The sequence below is a fragment of the Pygocentrus nattereri genome, chromosome 27, assembly GCF_015220715.1.
Source record: "Pygocentrus nattereri isolate fPygNat1 chromosome 27, fPygNat1.pri, whole genome shotgun sequence".
In the NCBI taxonomy this organism is placed as follows: domain Eukaryota; kingdom Metazoa; phylum Chordata; class Actinopteri; order Characiformes; family Serrasalmidae; genus Pygocentrus; species Pygocentrus nattereri.
In genome coordinates this window covers 1,027,861-1,034,827 of record NC_051237.1, presented here as the reverse complement: position 1 = coordinate 1,034,827, position 6,967 = coordinate 1,027,861, and positions in this window count along the sequence as shown.

The following is a 6,967-nucleotide window of genomic DNA, read 5'->3' as shown; positions in this document are numbered from 1 at the left end:
CAACATAAACAAGTATTCCACCAAAAAATGTAGTTCCTTTACATTATGGTATCATTCCCAGGCAACAACAGACTGCTGAATGAGAAGAACGTTTGGTCGCAAATCGCTGTATATTGTGGTCATTTCATTCATTTGACATTTTTTGAAGTATAATAATGAGCATGTGATAGCCCCGTGCTGCGTAATGCAAAACCTTTCACTTAATCTGTACTTTGTGGTCACCAAATTACCTCCGCGAGTGTTATTTAATGCCAATCCAGCGGCAGCACTCTTCTTGTGCTGCGGCTAAATCTTGAATGTCTCCCTGCTCCTTACTTAGTGCACTGTGCAGGAAATTAAATACTGGATTCTGCAGCCCACCAGTGCAAAATATAGCTAAGAAATAGTCATTTGGGACTATTCATACTTGTCACGATTGGCCCCTCCCAGTCCTGTCCATGTGTTCATGTTGTGTTTTGATCTTCCATGTGCATTTGTTTTGTTTTAGTCCAGCCCCTTTGTTTCATGTCTCCACCCATGATTGTTTTCACCTGTCCCTCGTTATCCCTGTGTATTTAAGCCCTGTGTTTGCTGGTCTTTGTATTGGACTTTGTTTGATGTTTGCTTTGTTTCAATCTCTGTCTGTGTAGTTAGTTTGATTCTGGTTTATGTCATGATCTTTCCATATTGGCTCTAAGACTTTGGACCGTCTTGACCATGACCCTGGATTTGCCCTCAGTAAAAGTCGCTTACCTCCGCACATGCGTCCGCTACCTCACTCCCTGTTACAATACTTGATAAACGATGCACTATTTGTCGGTAGAGGCTAGAATTTCTAAACTCTTATAGCTAGCACATTGTTTAGGGAATACAGAGCTGTTTGGGATTGATTGGTACTGTTACAAATGCTGAGACCACAAGAAACAAGAAACTGATAAACACACAGATGAGTTGAAAAAAGAAATTATGCATTTGCATCTTTTTGCTTTTTTTAGTTTTTAATTTCTATTTTCCTAAATCTTTTTACATTTTAATTTGAATTATCTTGGTGTTTCCTACTGGTAAAGCACTGTGAGGGACTGCAGTGTAGGCAAGGTGCTATGTTAATACACTTGCCTTGTGTTTACTGTGATAACATGGTTGATTAGACAGTCCTTCATTGCTGTGAGTGACACATCAGCATGATTTAGCAACCACACTACAAAACGTTATGTGGTCATATGTAAAGGTGTCAACCTCTAAATACAGTAACCCTTGTATTCAGAGATTCTAAGCTGTAGAAATTCACTGATATCCATACAGAGCAGTTATTAAAATCAATAGCAACAACAGTAATCTGTACAGTGTAGAATTTCTTTACTGTGATACATTCACCTGGCAATCATACTACTTGTAACGAGGAGCGATGTAGCGGACGCATGTGCGGAGGTAAGCGACTTTTATTGAGGGCAAATCCAAAATCAGGGTCATCACGGTCCAGGGTCATTGAGCCAATACGGATAGATTGTGGGTCAGACATGACATAAACCAGAAACAATCAACAACACAGATTCAAACAAAGCAACCAAACACAGACCGATACAACAAACAAAGACCGGCAAACACAGGGCTTAAATAACAAAGGGTAACGAGGGACAGGTGAAAACAATGATGGGTCGGAGACTTGAAACGAGGGGCCGGACTAGAAAAACCAAAACAAAAATGCACATGGGCTAAACCAAAACACTAACACATGTACAGGACTGGGAGGGGCCAATTGTGACACTACTTACTTTATACACAAGAAGTAACTTTTAGAATTCTTACTTTACTTAATAAGTAGACAGCTAGACATTGTGCTACACTGTAAACAATGAAAAGACTCAAAAAACAAAAACATTTTCACAGCTAATCCTTCTGGGTTGCCGGGAGAGCTGGAGTCTATCATAGTGGTCAAGGAGCAGAAGGCAGGAAACACCCTGGACAGGTCGCCAGTCCATCGTAGGGCAGCTAGACAGATAGAACATGCAAACACCACAGCAAAAGTACCCTGGTCACTCAGCTGCTAATCAAAGCCAGGCCCTTCTTGCTGTGAGGCGACAACGCTATCTACTGCGGTGCCGTGCCGCCGTGCCGCCCTGAACTGTTAAGACACAAACAGAAAGTCAGTCAGAGAGGAGGGTCAGGCTGTGTTAAGTGATGAACTGACAGAATAAAAAGAACCATTTTATGATGCAAAGAACCCATCATGCAAATGGTTCTCTGAGCGTTCATGCTTCTATATAGAACCATTGTCTTTACTAAAGAACCCTTGAAGTAATGTAGGAATGAGCAAGAAGAATTGAAATATGGACCTTCTTGTGGGTACAGGTGGGTCATCGTTCAGTTCCTCATGGTCATATGCATAACTTTCATATTAGTTCCATAGTAGAAGCTCAATAGTAAACCTTGGATTCTGCACTGGTTACATTTTATAAATACGTGTACATTTTATGACAGACAGGCTGTTCTGTTATATTGAAATGCTGTTTGCCAAAAAAAGTGAGCCCAGTGGTTGAGAATGTAAATGCCACACAGGAGAGGTCAACTCTGATACCTCAAGTGTGCAGGTATGGTATCTACATTGCTCCATTAAATGATTAAATCTAGTCTTTCTAAATCTAATCCTCCTTCAGTCTTTTAAACCTGCTTTGCTGTGTGAAAACAGAAGAGGCTGTTAAAACATTCCACATGGGCGGCACATTTTTCGGAAAGCAATTCTTTTGAAAGCTAGACTTGGAACTGTGAAAAGAGGAGGAAAACCGCACCCTGCAGCAGGACACACTGGACAAGACACAGGTTCTGGACACTTCTAATGCAATGACTGACTATGAAATATAATGGTCATCAGGCTACTGTTCAATATTCATAGATGCTCTTTGGTGTTCTTAATTAATTCCTGTTTGAATGTGTGAATTTCTCTAAAGTGCATGAATCATCTGAAGCACCTTCAGGAAGTGACTTGGAAGTGATTTATGAGGTTAATGAGGGGATAGATGAGGAATAATGTGATTTATTTCAGTTTTTGTGGGGAATGAATGCAGCAAAAATATCAGAAATGATCAGAAAATATTGCACCATCCACATGTTGGTATGTTATCCAGTTGTATGCAAAAGGTTGGATGCCCTTAGTGAAATTATGTTTTGAAAATAAGAGAAGACGTTCTTCCACACGTTTTAATTTAACATATTGACGAGACATAAAATGTGACCTGTGCTAAACTCTACAGCCCTGTGGACCTGGAAACATCACTCATTTGTTACAGAAGCATTAGCATGAGACTGACATTAAACACAGGTATAGGTATAACACCACCAAAAATGGTTTCATATAGTACCAGTAAAGGTTCTATGACAACAGCCAGACCATTTATTAAAGGCTCTTGCAAGTAAATGGTTCATGGTTCTGCACATATACATTGCCTTTCCTAAAGAACCTTTAAGAACCACTTTTTAAGGACATGTTGTTCTTCAAGTTTAATTCATTATCAGAATTTCTTTCTGCAGGATTGAAAAGACACTGCAGTCTACAGTAAGGCACTTCTTTCTCCCAAACCCAAGATAATGATTTGAGTTCTCAGGCTGGCCCTTACATCTGCAATGAACTATGACTAGGTAGAGGTGGACGTTGCCCTTTTACTATAGTAGAAATGTAAGTTGCCCTTTTATGCTGCTCTGAATCTAATTTTCCCATCACTCAAAAAATCACTGTATAAGAAAGCAGCCATAAATAATGTTTGACATAAAATGTAAAGAGTAAAATGTGTTGCCCCAGTTCAGGTTTAGTGATCAGTTTAAAGTGATATCTTTACAGATATGAAACTGCAGTTGCAGTCGTTTCGACGTCTGTCAAAATACTTCCGTCAACAGTATGTCGTACAGCAGGGCTGCCCATTCATGGTCCTGGAGGTCTACCACCCTAGAGAGTTCAGATCTGACATACCTGGCTCTAAAATTCAGATGCTCTTGAGGGCCGTCGTTACCTGGATCAGGTGTGTTAGGTTAGGGGTGGAACTCCAGGATCAGGAGTGTGCAGCCCTACAGTGTCGCAAATCACTTTAGCAAGTCTATTAGAGATTCCTGTCTGTGTGTGAAGATTTCGGCATGCAGTTAGCACAGTGATAACTAGTGATATAAGCTTCCATTAAAGCTACATTAGCTACATAAGCCTTGTAGCTCCAGTGCGAAGAAAGAAAGAAGCAAATTTCCAACATAAAATCTTGGCAGATTTACCTTTTTTTGCTAAATTATTGGTTTAATGTTCAGTAAACCAGTGTGCTGGTTGCATCTTGTCATTGTAAAGTCACTGCTCTCATGACAAGTATAATCATCACTATCTACTAAGCCAAAATCTTAAGAAAATGAGTCATTATTTCGACCTAATGAGTCACAGTTTGGACCTGAAACAGACAGATATAAATCTATCTTCTACAGGCTTTCATACAAAAAGCATGTGAGCCAAACATATGGTTACATTGCACTGGTCATATGTTAATTACGAAGTTGTGCTTCTGTTCATTTGCATATTCTTAGTAGATAACCCACTGAATTGACCACTGCCTCCAGTGTTAAGTGTTGGCAAACTGTCAGCAATTCACCTCTCTTGATAAATCTGACCCTTAAGCCAATGCATCTGCTGTCCTAATTTCCTAAAAGGACCCAAAGGAAGACAAGTCAACCTGCAGTATGTAGGAAGACATGGAGGAGATCATGCTAAAGCATATTATGGGGATCACAGGAGCTGTGTGTTTCAGGGGAACAGCTATGGGGGTGGTATGCCCAGGGGTTCTAGGGAAGACAGGCCCAAAGAAAGATCTAACAGTGTCAATGAAAAGGCTACAAAATGTATTTTGTCTTGCACTCTTATATTACAGGATGAACTGCGCAATTTTAAAAAGCTTGTAATTTGTTCTTTACTCTGAACTGCCCAACATGTACAGTCAAAGCATGTGGTTTATAGGCTTACACTGTAGGAAATGTTCAATTCAGTTGAAATGCTGTGACGTAGTTGCTCACAATGCTGTTTCATTGAAACAACACACTGCGTACCAGAGTACTGAGCAAAAATCAGAAACTGTTTTGCCTGTATGCATAGGGGAGGTAGTTGTGAGTGTAGAATGTGTGTTTGGTTTCTATGCAACTTCAAGAAGTCGGTTCATGAGATCTGCTCATACTGCAGAAACAAGCAATCCGAATTTCTGAAATGTTAGAAATCCATCATGTTGTACAGCTGCTCAGCTGGAGCACATCTGGGCAATTAAACGTTAAACAGGCATCGCTTCTCCCCTCAGACTGCATGGCAAATGAAGCCCGATCGAGCTAAAATTCAGACTAACCTTAAAATTGAGTTGGCTATAACCAAAGTGGGCTTAAACCTGAGCTAAACTCTTACAGCGTATGTCTAGCTTTAATGCATTACATTGTACTTGGTCTACTGCTTGTAACTTTAGGTTTATCCATTAAACTTAAAGCATGTTACACTCTGAGACACAAAGGTATGAAACTGTGACCTACCCTCTAGAGTACATCTCAGCACCTTTAGTCAGGGAACATAAGTGTAGCATAATCCACAGAAATTATATTGTCGAAATTGTATTGACTCCACACACCCCGTCTCATTTATTGTTCTGTTTTAACACATTAGGTTATAAAATGGTACAGATATGTACTTTTTACCTGGAAAAACATATTTAAGGTACACAATTGGACCCTAAAACCACTGTTGTACCTTTGAGGGAACATTTACATTGTTTGTACATGGATGAATGAAAAATGTACCTGCACAGAACCTTATTTCTAACAGTGCAGAACAGTGCTAGTTCATTCTGTGGGGTTTACTGTGACTGCTTCTTTCACTGGAGCAGCATGCCACTGACCAGGGGGCAGCGGTTATATGCGTCAGGAAACGAAAATGTGCAACTGTCTCTGTGGACCATCTACAAGACACAGATTCACCTTTACACCAATTTCTATAACCCAAACACACACACAGCTCACTACAAGCTGCAGTGTATCCGCTGTCCTAATTTCTCTCAGTCTTAGAAAAAAAGACCTAGAAGGAGACAAATCTACGTATAGCATGTAGGCAGGCATGGAGGAGAGCATGTAAAAGCATACTATAGGCATCACAGGAGCTGTGTGATCCAGTGGAATAGCAATGGGGGTGTGTGCCTAGGGGTCTTCTCAGTTGGAAGCCAGGCCCAAAAGGAAGTTGAGGCAGTCGATTAAACAATAGTCACCCATTAAACAATAGAAGCAGAAAAAGAAGCAGAAGAGAAGTCAAAATGAGCCGCAGGAGCAGATCAGGAGAAGAGGAGACAAAATACTTCATCATGATTTGGTCTGACGAAAAAGTCAGAAGTCAGAAGCCGATTACAGCTGAGTTTGTGTACATATGCAAGAAAGTCAAAGAATTTCTGGCTACACCACTCGTGTGTTCATACGTGGCATAAACGTATGCACTGATGTGTGCGTGTCTCTGGTGACTAGGCTGCCTTCCGCTTCCTTGACTGCATGTGTTCTCTGGTAGAGGGAAGATGCTGGAGCACCAGCTGAATATTTACGAATCTGCTGTGGACTGTACTTGTCAAGAGAAGGTTCCCCTGACAACAGGCAAATGGCCTGAGGGACAAGAGTATGCTAATCCACCATCATTGTAAGTGCACCCTGCAAGAGTGACTTTGTTTATACAGCAAAAAAATGTACTACAGCTAATTTTGCATTGATATTTTTAAAAAATAAATGATAGTAATTCCTCTCTGGAGAGAAAAGTCATGAAGCACCAAACTGAACATGTTGCCAGTGGACATACTGCACGACTATTATATCCATATCACTAAACTGTGAGGTGCATCATTTCATGCCATGGCAGTGATCATACACACTTAAAAAGATGATTCTTCTAAGGTTCTTCAGTAAAGAAAATGGTTTCATACAGATCCATGAACACTCAAAGAACCATTTCACAGCA